Source organism: Schistocerca gregaria, chromosome X (genome assembly GCF_023897955.1).
Source record: "Schistocerca gregaria isolate iqSchGreg1 chromosome X, iqSchGreg1.2, whole genome shotgun sequence".
In the NCBI taxonomy this organism is placed as follows: Eukaryota; Metazoa; Arthropoda; class Insecta; order Orthoptera; family Acrididae; genus Schistocerca; species Schistocerca gregaria.
Genome location: NC_064931.1, coordinates 513,697,511 through 513,715,230, shown reverse-complemented (window position 1 = coordinate 513,715,230; position 17,720 = coordinate 513,697,511). Strand labels below are relative to the sequence as shown.

The following is a 17,720-nucleotide window of genomic DNA, read 5'->3' as shown; positions in this document are numbered from 1 at the left end:
AATTATGTTCTTACTTGTTGCTTTCTTTGACGGATATAGTTTAATGAATTTTGAAAAAAGATCCACCATGACAAATACGTAAAAAAATCCTCCTTTAGCCATAGGCAATGATCCATAAAAATCAACTGCTACAAATTGTAGAGGTTCTTTTGCCAAGATTTTTGCATATATCCTTTGCAGGTTTGATTACTAACTTTTACCCTCTGGCACCTGTAACATGTTCATAATTGCTTCCTCACTCTCCTGGCAACGTTGTAAAAGTATACATTCTCTTGGATCTTTTGGATACATTTCTGTGTCCCACACTGTCTGAAACTCTCATGTACATACTTTATCAATACTTCAATATACTGCTGTGGCCAACACAATCTCCAAGCATCACTGTCTGCACTGTATCTTCTGGAAACTATACCCTTGTGCACTTAATAATACTGCTCTACTTCCTCGTATTCTCTCTTACCCAGATAACTTTTAACTAACTTCCAGTTGAAATCATGGTTGTGATATCTACAGATGTCATTAAAAATTTTTCTGATTTCATTCTCATTTTTCACCCCTTTTAGATACATAATCCGAAATTTCCTTTCACACTCATCACTGTTACGTTCATCTTCCCATGCCATTAGCAATCTTGATAGAGCATCAGCAATTAGATTTTCTTCACCTTTTATATACTTTACTGTATAGCTGAACTGCTGGAGGAATAGTGCCCACCTGGTTATCCTGCTATGATTCAAAGTACACTCTTGTATATAGATTAAAGCCTTATGGTGTGTATACTACTACTAGATGTTCTAATAAGTAATTGTTGAATTTGGTGAAAGCCCATTAGACTCCTAACAATTCTTTTCCTAGAACAAAATCTAATGCTCAGGTAAATTCTGCAACTGATACATTAAGACCAAATGGTACCACACAATAGCAATAGCATCAGCATCTTCCTCCATACGAAAACTCAGTATATTTCCTAGACTGAATCTCCAATGGTACCTGATGGACACCTGCTGTTAAGTCAATTTCCCATCTCTTGGAAAGCTGTTTTAAAGGTATGCCACCCCATACACAATTAATATTGCTAACAAAATTTCTTTGAGCTATACCCTCTTGTAAATTCTATCCCTCTTGTAAATTCTATTACTTTCTTACTTAAACCTGCAACATTATTTTTACACAAATCTATTTTTTCCATCACACTTCAGTTCTACATTACTTATTTGATTGGTAATGTCTAAATTTTAACTCTGAGTTCCTTTTTGTAAGCTTCTACTTTTTCTTCTAAAACACTACTAGTCTCAACAACCTCTACTTAAGTTTAGAATTTTATGCATCTACATGTTTATCTAGTTTTTTTTTCGAATCTCTCCTCGATTTTGGACAGCTCTTTTATGAATTTAGTTTCTAATATATCCACCACTCTTTCTTCTACTCCTACCACACGAGTACTGAGTTCACCCTGCCCTGTCTCAACAGTAAATTTTAGTGCTATCAAACCCTCCTGGATTTCCCTTATCTGATTAGTATTTTCAGTAGCAGTATTCTTTAATGCCACCATTTGTTCATTTAATTGCTGACTTAACTGTTAACTTTGCTGACCAATATCCTGTCTAATCTGTCCCATCTGTTCCTTCACTTCTTTCATATGCTGCATTAATAACATTAACAAATTATCTCCGTCTACTCTTCCCTGGGTAATTGGAGTACTCGTGGAGACGTTTTCACTGGAACTCACTCCATCCAAAACTTTTACCTACACTTCAAATTCTGCTGGACGATAGTTCACAGCCGGCCGCAGGTTCAAATCCTGCCTCGGGCATGGGTGTGTGTGATGTCCTTAGGTTAGTTAGGTTTAAGTAGTTCTAAGTTCTAGGGGACTGATGACCTCAGATGTTAAGTCCCGTAGTGGTTAGAGCCATTTGATAGTTCACAGAGACTTGGTCCTAAGTCCAAAGTGTTTTCTACAGATTCACAGCCTACAGGCTTTTCTTCATGCATTTTCATGTTCTCGTTGTTATTCATCGTACACAAATGTCACACAACAATATTTAAAATTAGAAAATTAAAGAGAACAGTTGCTCATCTGAGTTCCTGCTGCACACGTAGTCCAAGAATTTGGTCCAATATCATCAGGTAATGATATCCAGAACAGATGATTTTGTGATCTTCCCACAGCAGGTAATGATTATTTTTTTTGCTCTTCCTGTAAATGGTTACCACAAACAACACTCTGGCCAAAAGTTGTCATTGTTTAGATCTTGCATTAACGTTTTTACATAACCTGAAACCATCACTCATTAAACACAGTTCCAATTTCTAACATCGGTCCCAGCTCTACTCCACCACATCTGACGATCTTTAAAACGTTACTACTTAACTTGCGTCGGCCTGTGGTTCATCGATGTTGTTGATGCTACGAATAATGAGAACATCACGAAAATTTCAAGCTTGACAAATTATTTATTGACACCAGCTGATCGACAGAACTACAATTTTCAACAATTGCTACCATTGTTAATTTATTACAAAATCTAACTTACAATTAAAAACAATTTCATCTAAACTAACTGCTGTTACATTTGTGCAGGTTATAAAACATAATGTCAAAAACATAATATTTTTATCATCATCTTGGTTTTGTGTGTTAAAATTGATTCACAATCCGATTTCAACAATTATTTTGATTTTACTCCAATTTCATAATTAGTGACTGTATGGATTTTATTCGTACATTTGTTCGAAGTATGCACATCATGCTGTTTTCTCAAATACCAGAACTTCGTAAATTTGGGTAGTGTAACTAATAAGAAGTAAATATCTGCATAACTTACAAGCATCATTAATTACAATGAATTACATAAAATGAATAACGAATGAGATTACTTCACTGGATAATGACAGTTACTTTCATTTGAATCGTAATGAGGTTTTTGTGCCAGCGAATTTACAAATTGCAATTATGGACTTAGAGGTGTTAGTTATCTATGCTAACATTCCCACAGCCTCTTAATATTTGTTGCTGAACATTTATTACTTCAATTTCTCGATCTGATATTTAATTTGGTGTATGTACATATTTTTGTTAATGACAATCTATTAACAATCACGAGAATGTATGTCATTCCAGAATATTTTATATGTATTTACAAATATGAATAGGTTTTTGGGCAAACTCAACGAGACCTATAAAAATACAAATTAAAGGCCCTAGGAAGCAAAGAATCATAGGATAAACATATGGATGCATTTAAAAAAGGTGGTATTGGACAGTTCATAATGATCTTGGGGGATGCTGTTGCATAATATGGTGCAATATATGAATAGATATCATCGTGATGTGTGTTTTCCCTTGAGTGTAATTCCAAAGGTGTGTGTGTGTGTGTGTGTGTGTGAAGCCTACTAAAGATTTATATTCCACACCAAGCTTGTCAGTCAGTGTTAGAATGCAATCCAGACATGATCTCTGTGGAAGCCATGCTCCCGTTTTTAAGTAATTCTGAAGTTATTTATGTCTATATATGTCACTGTTAACCATTTTACACTATTTGCCAATAAATGCAACATATTGGCACCTGAAAGTTATTTAAAATAGATTAGATGGCACATTTTACTTATATCCTCAGGTACAGACTTTTTGCCTGTACACTCAAATCCAACAGTGCTAGAAGAACTGCTTCAAGGGATTACATCAATGAGGAAACAGCACAGAACAGGTAGGGAGAATGTCTAAATGCCAATTCATTAAGTTTATTCAGGAAAGGGTTAACTTAACTTTGCGGTCTTGACTGAGAAAGAACGATCTGTTGTAAAGTATGTCATCTGTAACAATTTCTATCGATTAGTGGCTAGACTGTGAAACTTGTATGGAGGTTTAGTATCACAGGGGATCTCGTAAAGTCGTAAAAAGCATTATAATAAACAAGAGTGACATTTGATACATGAGAAAACTACAGCAAAATTACTTTTAAATTTGTAGTAGATGTAAACAAATTTGGAAATGAAAAATAGCATTTGCTTGTAAGAACTGTAAAAATACTTATGCTAAAACAAAAGGTCACAAGAGGATTTTAAAACTTTTGATGTATGTAAAGAAGCAAAAAGTCTAAATGTACTTTCAGAAGATTTAGGAACACCAAAAACCTGTGTGTATGGAATGCAATAGAAATTTATGAGAAAGATGGAATCAAAAGCATGGATTTGTTTCTGTGGAATAAGACAGTGAATATTCAGTACTTTCTGATAGTGATGTGGAGAAGTAGATTAGCATGCAAATGAATATGGTTCTGAAGAAGAGGTAAATGGGTTTAATAATTCTAAACAGTGTGAAGGTTATGGAAAATTTAATCAGATTCAGGATCAGTGTCATAGTTGTATCTTCTGTAAGAAAAGCAGAATGAGATATTTTAATAAACAATTAAAAATGGTTTCTGATGATCATATGAAGAAAATTAGAACTTTGTTTTCAATTTTAAGCATAAACACACAGCTGAAGAGTTTATTCAATATAACTTTTTGTATTTAAAATTGCAGATTTTCTAAAGATTAATCATATTATTCCTTTTACAGAATCAAAGAGGTGTATCAAAATGAAAAATATGGTTTTAGATAAGAAACCTGTGGAATATTAACAAAAACAAAGTAATGTGAATAAAATTTGTTTAACAACTTAATTTAGCAAACCTAGTTATTGTATCAAGGGAATGAAATAAGTCTTTAGATACAGAAAATGAATTTAGTAAAATTATTTTAAATAATATATGTAAATAATCAAAGGTATGCATTCATATAAACACACACACACACACACACACACACACACACACACACACACACACACACACAAATTTCGAGCTTTCGCAACTGGCGGCTGCTTCGTCAGGAAAGAGGGAAGGAAAAGGAAGAAAGGATGTGGGTTGTAAAATTATTTTAAATAATATATGTAAATAATCAAAGGTATGCATTCATATAAACACACACACACACACACACACACACACACACACACACACACACACAAATTTCGAGCTTTCGCAACTGGCGGCTGCTTCGTCAGGAAAGAGGGAAGGAAAAGGAAGAAAGGATGTGGGTTTTAAGGGAGAGGGTAAGGAGTCATTCCAATCCCGGGAGCAGAAAGACTTACCTTAGGGGGAAAAAAGGATAGGTATATATTCGCGCTGGTGCGCGCGCATGCGCGCGCGCGCCCACACACACACACACACACACACACACACACACACACACACACACACACACACACACAAGCAGCACATTTTACTTATATCCTCAGGTACAGACTTTTTGGCTGTACAACAGTGCTAGAAGAACTGCTTCAAGGGATTACATCAATGAGGAAACAGCACAGAACATATGCACTCAATGCATCCATTGGCAGAGGATGCCCATTTAGGGCCAGAATACAGGTCTTTAATAGATAGAGGTAGATTTGAATGAGACTGAATGTATCATTACAGGATGTCTTCACCCTATTCCTATAAACAGATCCTGCAGCTTGTAATATTTCTGGCTTGGCAACCACCATATTCAGCTACAAGAAAGTATTTTCAGAGCAATTGAGAAGTCAGCAGTGACAAGATAATGTAATGTGGTGTGAGGTACCGATGACATATGGTTTGCTTGGTACAGGTATCATGAGAAAGACTGCCTAAATTGTAGTCCTTCTCCACAATTGGCTGCTGCTTTCAGTAGTTTTGCACCAAATGATAATCTCCTGTTATTAATATTAGGCAAACTACACACCATATTTACTTGCATTTAATGTGTAAAGCATCTCTCAATAGTGTGCTATCATTCCATTATCTCACAAGTATTAATAATGAGCAGAATAATTAACAACTGTTACAAGAAAAGGCAGATGAAGCACTTTGGTGATCTTCAGATGGTGGGTGAAGGGGTTTGGCTGTAAGATCAGAGCTGGTTCAACTGTATCAGAGGATAGACGTGTCTGTTGTGGTATCAGTTAAGATTTAATTTGCAATACCTATAGTTTGTAAATCTGAGACCTGTAATTACAGAAATATGCAGGTCATTAATTTGTTGAAGAATTGAAATTCTTTGATACTCTAAAGTGGAATGTAACTGTGCAGTTCCTTGTGTCCTGCTAATAAAAAGCTAGTGGCATCCTATATAAACAAACTAGTTGGAAATTCAATTATTCACATAATATCAGTGCCTAGCTAAGAGTTTCTTACAGCCTCAAGATAACAGATTCATGACCTGTGTGCTGTTTACTGTGCACAGGACAACAGCTATAGGAAACTGCAGGTTTGTGAACATTCATTAAAACTTATGCGTTCCGCTCAGGGCAGTGGAAAAAATAGGCACCTTGCGTGTACTGCAATCTTAGTGCAAATGACATCAGTGATATGTCATCTGTGGTAACACAGGTGACATATGAGGGAGAGAGATTTTCAAGAGGAAGGGTTCATAATACATACATATATATCACCCTCTCTCTCACTCTCCCTTTTTCAACTTGCCGTAAGTTTATGGATACAGCTCCACCAGAATTAAGAAGAAAACAATTGCAGAGGATGAAAAATAAAAGCTAGAGACAGATCTCAGATACTGTATGTCTGGACAGTGAAACTGAAATCAAGATAGCCGTCCATACAATCAACCAATGTAACCCCATTATCACCTAATAAACAAGGAGTAGAACTGTGTCAGAACTCATCTCTAATAGGCCTATGGATCAACCAAAAGGAGAAACTTTTACAGTCCTGAATCACCTATGGAAGTGCATATCCACCTGTAAAGAAAATTTGAAGAAATGGGACTACATTAGTATTGATGAACTCTGTGAATGTGGTGAATTACATGGACCACTCCAATTCAAAATCTACAAAAAGTTAAAAGGAATGTATAGCAAATAACAAGGCTGTTTTCTGAACTCCAAAAACCTTGGGGACACAATTTTCATACCCAAATAATTTATTATATGTAGTATTTTTTACTATATTTTTAATGTGTTGACTATGTGGGTTTTGATATTTTAAATTATAATTTTGTTATTTATATTGTATTATATCTTGGATGAGAATAATGAAATAGACAGATTAATAGTTATTCATGAATAAGAATTTGCTGGTATTACACATTATCATGATTTGGAGAAGGCCAAAATGTTAAACATATTTAAAAGTTCCATATTTAACATGATTTTTAAGTAAGTTACCCAAACATTCTGGGAATCAGAGACATATGGTACAGTAGCAGTGAACACATTGATTACTATAGTACCATGAGAAATACTGACCATTATCATCTATATAAACACCTTTTCCCAAATTTCTTTTACTGTAAATTTCTCACAATGAAATTTTCATTTTGTAGTGGAGAGGGAGAATATGAAACTTCCTGGCAGTTCAAAACTGTGTGCCAGGCTGAAGTTCAAACATGAGACCTTTATCTTTTGTGTGCAAGTGCTCTACTGACTGAGCTATCCAAGCACAACTCACAACCCATCCTCACAGCTTTACTTCAAGCAGACCTCAGCTCCTATCTGCCAGGGACTTTGTTTCTTTCATAGCTGTTGTAGCTACCTCTTCATCAACTGAAGCATCTGAACTACACATTCATTGTTTGGGAGCTAGATATTGCTTTTTATCTACTAAATCCCATGTTCTATATCTTTATGATAAGCAAAAGCATGTTCTTACAAGCTTCATTTGATTGATTAATTCCTTTATCATCTCTCTTCTAGTCAAGTTCCTGAACCACTATATATACATATTTTTTTGCAAATGAAAGAATTTTCAATCCATTATAATATTACACTATGAGATGTAAACTAAAACAAAGTCTGCATAGGCAAAACTACCAAAAAATTAATTTAAAAAACCTAACTTTCTTGATAAATATTTAACAGACACTCAGATAAAATCTAAAGATAGTAACATTAAATTAGATGGTAATTTGCTTTTGACCCTCTCCATTCCAGTTATTAAAAATATTGTTAAATATCTTGCAGAAACAAAATTAGGCTATGAATTAAATGAGCTTGAAAGAGGATGTCTTTCTTCAGTTTTTGCAGCATTAGGATCTTCAGCTGGAGTTACTGTTACATGTCATTCATAAGAAACAGAAAAATGAGCCTACTTATCTGAATACAAGATACAGTTTGGAACATATATTGAAGAGTTAAAAAACCTTGAAATAAGTACTGTAATTAGAAATTATACACACCTACGCAACTTTAATGTAGAAAAGTTAGAAAATAGTTTATAAATTTGTTCTTTAGCCATTTTTTATGATTTTGAAATTCTGGTAGAAACATATACACCTGAATTTGGCTCAGTATCTTTTGAAACTTTAGATCATATTGGTACATACTGGATTCATAATTGTAAAAAAGTAATAATAAACTTGTGTTTGATACCTCTGTTGGATATATTACAAAAGATTTAGTTTAATATTTAGATGAGTTATATTATAACTGAGAGAAGTTTCAAAATTTTGATGAATACACATGTGGCATTTGTGATTATTCATTTAATGTTGTTTCCTGCTGGTTACAAGTCTGATAAGCATTTTAACTTAATAATCTGATGTATTTGTAAATAAACAGTTGGAAATTGATGATAAATGTTATCTGAATTATATAATCTGAAAGATGTAGAAAAGTAATTTTTTTTCGAAACTAAAGAATTTTATTGATTTTCTAAGTAGAAAATTAATACTTGTTAATGATCCAGTTGATGATATGAATGTAGTTAGATAATTTATCTTCCGTACTTGAAGAAGGTAAGAGTCAAAACAGAAATCTGCTAAACACATGTAATAAATATTATTATAAGAAAGAGATTGAGGAAACTCTACTATAGCAGATGTAATGACATATATTACACAGATAGATAGCTTTCGGAAAAGAGCATATGATAACCATGCCCTAAAATTCAGACACAAGGATGAAAAGTTGGTGCATATTTCTGATTATAAGTTTAAGCTATGGTGAATAACAGTACTTGGTAAAAAAAATTTAATAGTAATCTGCCAATGCAGGATTTTATAGGTTTTATAAGAATATGGAGCAACTTAATTTTAAGCAATTGAGAAAGTCAATCAATAATAATTCATAAAGGAAATTTTCTCACTAAGGTTTAAGCAATTGGTGCAAACAATGACTGTAGTTGCAATAATTCCTCAACTTCTCCAAAGTAAAAATTCTGTGTAAAAGCAAGTACAATAAATTTGTGAAGAAAATGTGTAGAAGATGGTTAAGGAGCTGTAAATATTCATAACAAAATTATGACTCAATCAAATAAACAAAAGAGAGAAATTTTAATAGAAGAAATGTTTATGGCCAGCAAATTTGGTATAAATGGATTCTGGAAGCTTGAAAGAAATTTCTACTCTAAATAAAAGAATATTAATGCCAATTAACTGTAATTAATGTATCTTCAAAGTTCGCATAGAGTATTCGGTTAAAATTAAAACACGAAATGTAGCTGAAGCTTTTAAAATAATATTCAAAGTTAAAGTAATTCTTCCTAAACACCTGCAAACAAATAATAGAATGGAATTCTATAATAAGGATTTTAAAAATCTAATGTAACAATGAGATTAATCATTGCTTTCAATTAGAGAGATAACGAAATTTGCAAGTGACATATTCAGCTATGAGTCTTCCTTGAGGGAGTACATCCACCTTGAAATGGTTAAGCAGATTTAAAAAATTGTACAGCATAGGAAGTCACAAAACAACGAACAATGAAGTTTAATTCAAGTAAAAGTGTACCAGTAGAGGAGATCCATTAATTTGTAGCTGATATAAAGACAAAACTTGCTGTTCTTCCCACATCTGCTGGGTCTAAGACTGATAATCAGGTTTTGTGAAATAACTGCTCTTTATCATTTTGTGACGAAAAAAGACCGAGTCTGTTATGCAATCGATTAATGCTATGACACATTGGTATTCAACAACGATGGTCATAAGTGTGATTAGATGCATGCTTTTCTCAAGGTATTTTAGCCCAAAAAAGGGGTTTTATACTAGCAAAAACCTTTTAATCAACCTAAAATATGGAAAAATATAAAAGAAAATTTTTAACATTTCTTTTAAAACACTTTCTAATCAGTTGCAGAAAATAATTCATTGCTTTTGTGGGACTCTTGGCCTGGACATAATGATAACTGTCTTTCAGGACAACCAAAGGATTGTTGATATTAATTCAGATTCCACCAGGACAACCAGTGTGACTCTCGGTATAGAATTTTTACGACAGTGGGAAGCATTTTTAAGGAATCTGTCAGACAATATAATTTCAGGTAGCTCCATTTCATCAGGAAAACAGTATTCTCAAGTTTCAGTTATTTGTGCATTAGCCGTTTCCATCAGGATGTTTTACGAATTGTTTAAATATGTGTGATATGCAGCACAACACGCATAGCATCGGCCATTTATTACTCCTCCGCAATTCTGTCTAGATAAAACTATAGTGGCCGGCACGAAAATAAGGCTTCAAGTTCATCTCCCCGTCTTACAGCATTGACAGTTTTTTTTACAGTGATAATTTCAAATGGTCGTAAAAATTTAAAATACTTGGGCAACTCTATTTTTAATCTAGAATATGATAGAGTACTTTCCAAAAGAAAATTCTCGCTAGCTGCAAAGAAAAAAATGAAAAATATGTTACAAGAAATTCGGGAGGAAAATAATTATTTACTTCAACCTGTGGTAGTAACAGAATCACTAATGTAATTGGACTGAAAAATATATGAACATCCTCAAACTTTACGGATACATATGCTGCAGCTTTTATTTCGGAAACAAAAGTATTCTTAGATTAAAAATAAAATATTATAAGAGGTGTGAAACTGTGCTGACTGCGTATCGAAAAATGTAGTCGCTGATGAATTTTCGTTCTGTACGACTGCGAAGAAACTTCCCGCAAGAAAGTTGTTAAAAAACTACAAAATTATTTTTGGTAACATTTCAGACAACATTATTGTATCGTATCATGTACGGAGGCAAATTACTTCCGCGATATTCCGTGTGCAGCACCGCGCGAGTCGTCGTATGCCGTCGCCAAGAGTTTTGTTCGGACATCTCGCTTTAATGTGACCAAGAATATTCCCTGCTTCCCGAAAATATTTTACTGGCTGCTAATACATATCCTTCATCATTGCATCCATCACTCAAAATGCCGACATACGTTACACAAAAGTAATTGTAGTTATTTTGAAGCCAATGTTTTCACTGAAGTCGAGCAAAATATTTGTTCGAAAGGTTTTGTGAAACCGAAGTTTTATCTAAATTTGCTGTAAGCAATTCTCAGCACGCAAGACGTGCTTGGTACACAAAAACCTCATTCTTACTACTACAATGTCCCTATGTTGTGTTACAAATTTCGTCCATCATTACAGTTTCTGAATTAAATCCAATTGGAGGAGAAGTCAGTGCATTGAAGTGACTGGCCAGAATAATCAATGTTATCGCAGACATTACCCTGTATTTCTCTAGCCATCAAATACTATCCTCTGTCATACTAAAATAATACAATTCTATGTTGTAGTTTTTTGTAAAAGTCGTCAAATATAGATTTCTATACTCTTTTCGGAGAATCAGAATAGGTGCTGGGACTGTTCTGATGTTACTGCACTCTTTATGTACACAGTCGATACAGAAGCACCAGAACGTTTTGTCATTTTATGAACTGCTTTACCCTTACTAGAAACAGCCAGTCTATCAAAAAAGGAGTTAAATTTCGAATGTACAAGTAAAGCGAATGTAGTAAGATTATAACCGAATGTAAAGACAATCGATACAGGTTTTCAGGAAAAACTGTTGTTAATTAATGCAGAATTGACAATACTATTTTAATTGACAGTTACTGTCGAGTAAACCAATCACCACCACTTGTGATACATTTATCAGACGTCTACTGTAAGGGAAAAACATTCGCAGTATGTCCTCGGTACTGAAATGAATAGGCAAACATTTAAATCAAGTCAGCTTTTTACATAGACAGCACTTACTTAAACTGAAGGATCTTCTGGCTGCGTGTCGTCAGACTCACTGTGGCTTGTTTCAGCCAGGTGTGTCATCACAGATTCCACTGTGGTATCTCTTAAACCCTGGTTCAAGAAATCAGTTTCTTTCAATGCTTATGCATGTTTTACGCACATCTCCCAGTCCTGCTGAGTAACATTGTACAGAGCTTCGTGTGTTAGCTTCTCGTCATCAGCAAGTTAGAAAGTAGTATTTCTTTTCGCTAATTTTCGCTTTACTTGGGCCCATATCAATTCAGTGCGATTATACTGGCAGTGATAATGTGGTAGATGTACCACTTGGTGTCCCATTTCGTTTGCTGGTTGATTTAATTCGCAAGTCTTTTTAGCACCTACGATTTCTTCCTTAAACAGAAGTTCACCCTTCGTTTCATTGACTGGAAATGAAACATTCTTCCTCTTTAACCACTCCATAATATCTGCCTTGTGCCAATTTGAACGTGGCAGCTTTTCTATCTGAATGGAGTAGTAGCTGGTGTTATCCATCACGATAATTGACCCTTCTTCTAGCGCAGACAACAGTCGAATAAAACAATTCTTAAAAACTTATCCATTCATTTCTGAATCGGATTGGCAAGAACTTTTCCCATCACTAAAAACAAGTTTGGTCTCTGGTATGAAGCCTGTAGTTAATGAACCAGCTTGATTAATCGGCCACCTCTACCAGTAGGCACTTTCAAACTACCATTTCCTTTAGAGTCGTGCCATATATATTTATTAGTGTCGCTCTGTGAAACCCAAGTTTCATTCAAGTACACTACAGACCTGGTGTCTTCAGCATGCAAGAAGTGCATTGTACGCAAAAACTTCGCTCTTGCTGCTGCAGTATCTCTGTGTTCCATTAAGAATTTCGGTCGTCATTACACTTCTTGAATCGGATACCAAGGGAGCGGAGAAGACAAAGAATAGAGGTCTCTGATCCCGAATAATTAATTTTTTCGCGGTCAGGCTGTACTTTTTTAGCCATGGGGTACTCTCCTCTGTTTTAATACCGAAGTACAGTTCTACACACGAGCTCTTTGTTAAAATCGTCAAAGTTGGTTGATTTCCGTTCACATTCGTATCCCTTTATTGGAGAATCGAAACAGTCACTCATGTCTAGAGATTCTGCCAATGACACAGATTTGCTAAATACGGCCTACAGTTGCCTCGGAGACACCACACGCTTTAGCAGTTAGTTTATAAATTTGTGCAGAATTTAAGTTATTCCTCGCTTCTTCATTATCGGCCAGATCAGTAAAAAACTTGAGTACATTCGATATGATAATTTTCGATTGTTTACGAATGTCTTTCCACCCTTTACGTACACCGACCGGAGGAGTACTACAGGTTGGCCGTTGCTCCTGCATTGTTGTTCACCACCGAACACACGTCAAAGCACCTTTCTAAAGGCAGTAAGACACTGAGAGATCAGACGTGAACACTCGATATAGCACAGTAACACTGCTTTCAGCTGCTCTGACCTACTGCACCGTTAATGGTACCTACATGGCAACAAAGCCGAGAGGCGGGCAAATGACAGCCCGCAGCCCCTGCTGGCTGCAAGCAGTGGCCGTGACCTTGAGGACTACTTTTGTGCCGGCCACTATAGTACTTATTGTGACATGCCTGAAAGCATTAATTTTTCTTTCGTCAGGTGTGCCCGGTGTTAGGAACATGTTTTATTTTTGTCATACAAATGACACTTCACATTATTATGATGATTTTAAAGAATAAACAAGGAACTGCTTCATTGTTTCTAAAATACACATTATTTAAAAATTTTCATAAAAACTGCTCTACAGGAATTACTATAAAATTATGTATGAGTAAGAAATAGTTGACATCAATAGATTAAAGTCACAATTGATGGAAGTCCTCTATAATGTAACGTCAAACACAGCCTTTATTTATTTTCCTCTTCTGGTCACTTTTATAAGAATTACATATGAAACAGTTTAACTATTGATACGAACTGCCCCTTGCTCAAAACATTAATGATACATGACATTTTTGTGTGGTTTACGTGCTTCAAAACTGCTTGTGTCACTCCGGATATTGGCACTATGCAACACTACACTATCTTGTCATGGCCGATTACGTTTTGGGCAGGAAGAGCTGTACAAACCACTGTCATAAGTGATTCTTCATAAGACAAACGAGTAACTTCAATAATTTTTAAAAATTACTTGCAGTGTGTCGTAGTAGCTGAAATTTCTACCGTGCATTTCTTTCATTGTATTCTTCCTGCACAAAAAATTTCAGGTGGGTTTAGATGTCGGATTCAACCACTCTCTTGTGAGTTGAATATTAATTGTAGATTATTAGCATACTTCTCAGTTGCTTCAGGCCTTTTATCTTCACTGCTGTTAATATATCTTAACATCCATTCACTTTTATTTTTTAACATTCTTCTTTCATTTATTTAAAAAGAATACTCTATCATATATCTATATTAAGCTCTTCCTCATATTTATTAAAAACATGTATTTCTGAGTCATTTAATTTATGCTTATTATGACTGACTCCTACATCTCTAAAATATTACTAAGAGAGGTAGCACATTAGTTAATACACTGGACTCACATTCAGATGGATGACAGCTCAGATCCATATTCAGCCATCCAATTTAGGTTTTCTGTGATTTCCCTGCATAGTTTCAGGCAAATGCCATGATGGTTCATTTGAAAGGGCATGGCCAATATCCTTCCCTATCCTTGAATAATTTTCAGCATGTGCCCCATCTCTACTGAGCTTGATGTCAGCGAGAAGTTAAACCTTAATCTCCTTCCCTCTAAAATCTTTTATACTATGACAAAGAACCATCTGAATTTCTACTTCACCATTTTCTTCAATTGCTTTTAGTACGTTTTTACCTACCCCACCAATCTTTTGTTAAACTTAATAACAAATCAACTTTTTCTATATTTCTCATATTCTGCTCTAGGTTCCAATGCCTGAAGAGCTTCTCTTTACTCTGCTTCTTCCTTTTGAATTATTTTTTCCGTTTTAACACTGTGATCATATTTCACGAATCTTTATTTGAGATAAATAGTGATTAACACTTAACATTTATGATTAATGAGATTAACATTTATACAACTGCATTCTTATGGAATTTTCCAACATTTAGTTCCTGGTTTAAATCTGTCATAAGAAATCCAAATTCATGATTCACAATATTTACTACATATTTAAATACATCAAACTTTATATCTCTATCTACAAACTCATGATATATATTATTTAAGTTTTTTTCTTGCGATAAAAATGTTCAAAACATTAAGATTGTTTGTCGGAAGTTGTTTAGGAATCTTGTATAAATTTGTGCTAAATAAAAAGAATCTATTCCTTCCTGCTTTCCTGTAGTAAAATATTCTTTAACTACATAGTTTTTTTCCAAAAATAAAATGATAGAAATAAAACATGTGTATTACCTTTACATTGATCTAAGATTACAAAATCATTATTAGTTTCAATAAACCTAACACAAGGTGTATAAGACCCGGGGCAACCAGGAGATCCAGGAAAAACACGGGGTTTTTTCATCTGGGAGAAAACCGGGAAAACATGGGAATTTTTTAGAATTCCGTGAATTTTTCGTTGTTTTAGTTTTCAGTTAATTTTTTGTAATCTTGGTTGGTAAGAATCGATAATCTAACAAAGGATATTACTGTATCCCGGTGCTGCAGAATAATACAACAATAAAACATGAATGAGGAAAAAAATATGAAAATAAAACATGAATTGCAAAGGAAATGTGCCATGTACATGAACAAAACACAGTGTCATACAAGCGTTTTCCACTTCGACCATAGATATTGTATCTATGGTGGAAGGTTTGCCAACAGCAAAATGTGTCAAAGACGTTAGGAAGACTATGCAGTGCTTCATAACAACAAAATGCCTCAGATGAGCGTGACGTCACAACTGTTTACACTAGATTCGGTATAGCAGTTACAAACGGGCTCATGCGCATGCGCAGTTGAGTAGCGTATGAGTTGTACCTTCTCCCCCTTCTCGCTACAGAAATGTTGCTGTTGGCTGCGTAAGCAGTCGCACCAAGCATCTAGATGCTACCGGGAAAAATTTTACTGTCGCGCCCAAGCTGCCAGATTCACGCATGCGCAGTAGGGGGGAGATTCACGCATGCGCAGTAGGTGGGGGGGGGGGGGGGCAAACCGATGTATCTGACCCGGATGACAATTGCGGGGGTGAGGGGGGGGGGGCAAATTCATATTCACGAGAATAAAAAACCTTGTTTCACAAAGCTCCTAGCAACCAGCGCTCGTTGGTCTATCGATTACTCATAATTTTGAAACGCATCCCTGTTGGTTTTTGAACACACTCTGTAAACTGATTTCTGAATGAATCATAAGTTAATATTTGAATGCGTGCATAGTGTACGTGATGTCTGTCAGGGAATCCTCGTCGCAACTAGAAATAAACTTTCCTGCAGGCAAAAGGGGACCGGGTTATACGATCTGACCGGAGTAAAGCTGAACCGTTCTCTGATTATGTGGTTGACTAGATTTGCAAATGATCAGCGCTGTTATCCATAGTTTCAGACTACCAGAGTGGAAATAAACGACTGACAAGAATAATGGGCAAGATAGGTTACTTATTATCTTCTTAGTGTATCCTGGAAAATGAAATTTTGTCAGAAAAGTTTTGGCCAGACTGCTACGCTAGTAAGGGCCAGTTGTACAGTCCCCGTCTAGCAGCCACATAACCCCTGTTCTGGAAGTAGCGCGGAAGGTGGCTATTTGTACGAACATAACAACGCCTAACCGGAGAATAATCAGGGATAACTAAACAGGTGATTCTGGCAGGGTTAGTGACGTTAACCGGCGAATAAATTTTGACAAAGGCAGGAATACTTCCAGAATTAGTCATGAAAAGATTGTTTGTTAGAACGAAGAAGGAGAAGAAATGGGGACATCACACACGATTCCAAATTTATAGACAAATCTTGTACTACTACTTTTCGATCTCATGCTCGAGAAACTAAGCTATTTGCTTGTGGTAGGCCTAATAGGCATTGTATGTTGGTCTTGGTGAATTATGTTCTGTCGTGTTCTAAAATGACCATATGTGTCAAAACAGTCGTTTATTTGGTATGTGTTACAATTTCTGCAGTGCTAGAAAGGCCTATTTTGTTTTATCTAGCAGACAGTGACAAAATAGGCGTAAACAGATCGAGAAACCACACCAGTCTTTGGTACTATTTATATTAACAGCTTACGCTGTATTAGACAACGATGTTTCGATTTTTCATATAGCACAACGCTTGACGAACTTTGATGAGGTAACAGATTCTTTCTCAAAAAGGAAAGCACGCCATGTAAAGCTGTAGCAAGAGTAGAGAGAAAACAATGCTAGGCACTAAGGATTGAAGGAATGTACTGTCTTGCTTGTCTGTTGTATTTACTGGTTTTATGTCATATATTTAATTTTATGTCACCCAAAACAAAAAGTTATTAGCTAACAGGCAATAAAGGGTGCAAATTTTCTGAAAAGTTCTTGTTCTCCCGGTTACAAATCATCCCATCCAGAATCAATTGCGAGGTTTTTCTTCTAAAAAAAAAAGAAAGAAAAGGTGGGCAGGACATTTTAATTTCCACTGTTCTGAATATAGTTTGATGGCATCCAGTACAAAATATACACGTTTCAATTCCACGGAGCGAAATACAGTGACGTGCGGTTTGAGAATGCTG

At 35.2% G+C, this 17,720-nt stretch overlaps 1 long non-coding RNA gene across 1 annotated transcript in view; it reads right to left on the bottom strand.

The window, feature by feature from the left end:
* Positions 1 to 9,828, bottom strand: part of LOC126297931 (uncharacterized) — a 51,526-nt gene extending 41,698 nt beyond the window's left edge. Inside the window, exon 1 of the long non-coding RNA XR_007552587.1 lies at positions 9,752 to 9,828. This is a non-coding gene — a long non-coding RNA (uncharacterized LOC126297931). The remainder of the gene's footprint in view (positions 1 to 9,751) is intronic.
* Positions 9,829 to 17,720: the final 7,892 nt, after the last annotated feature.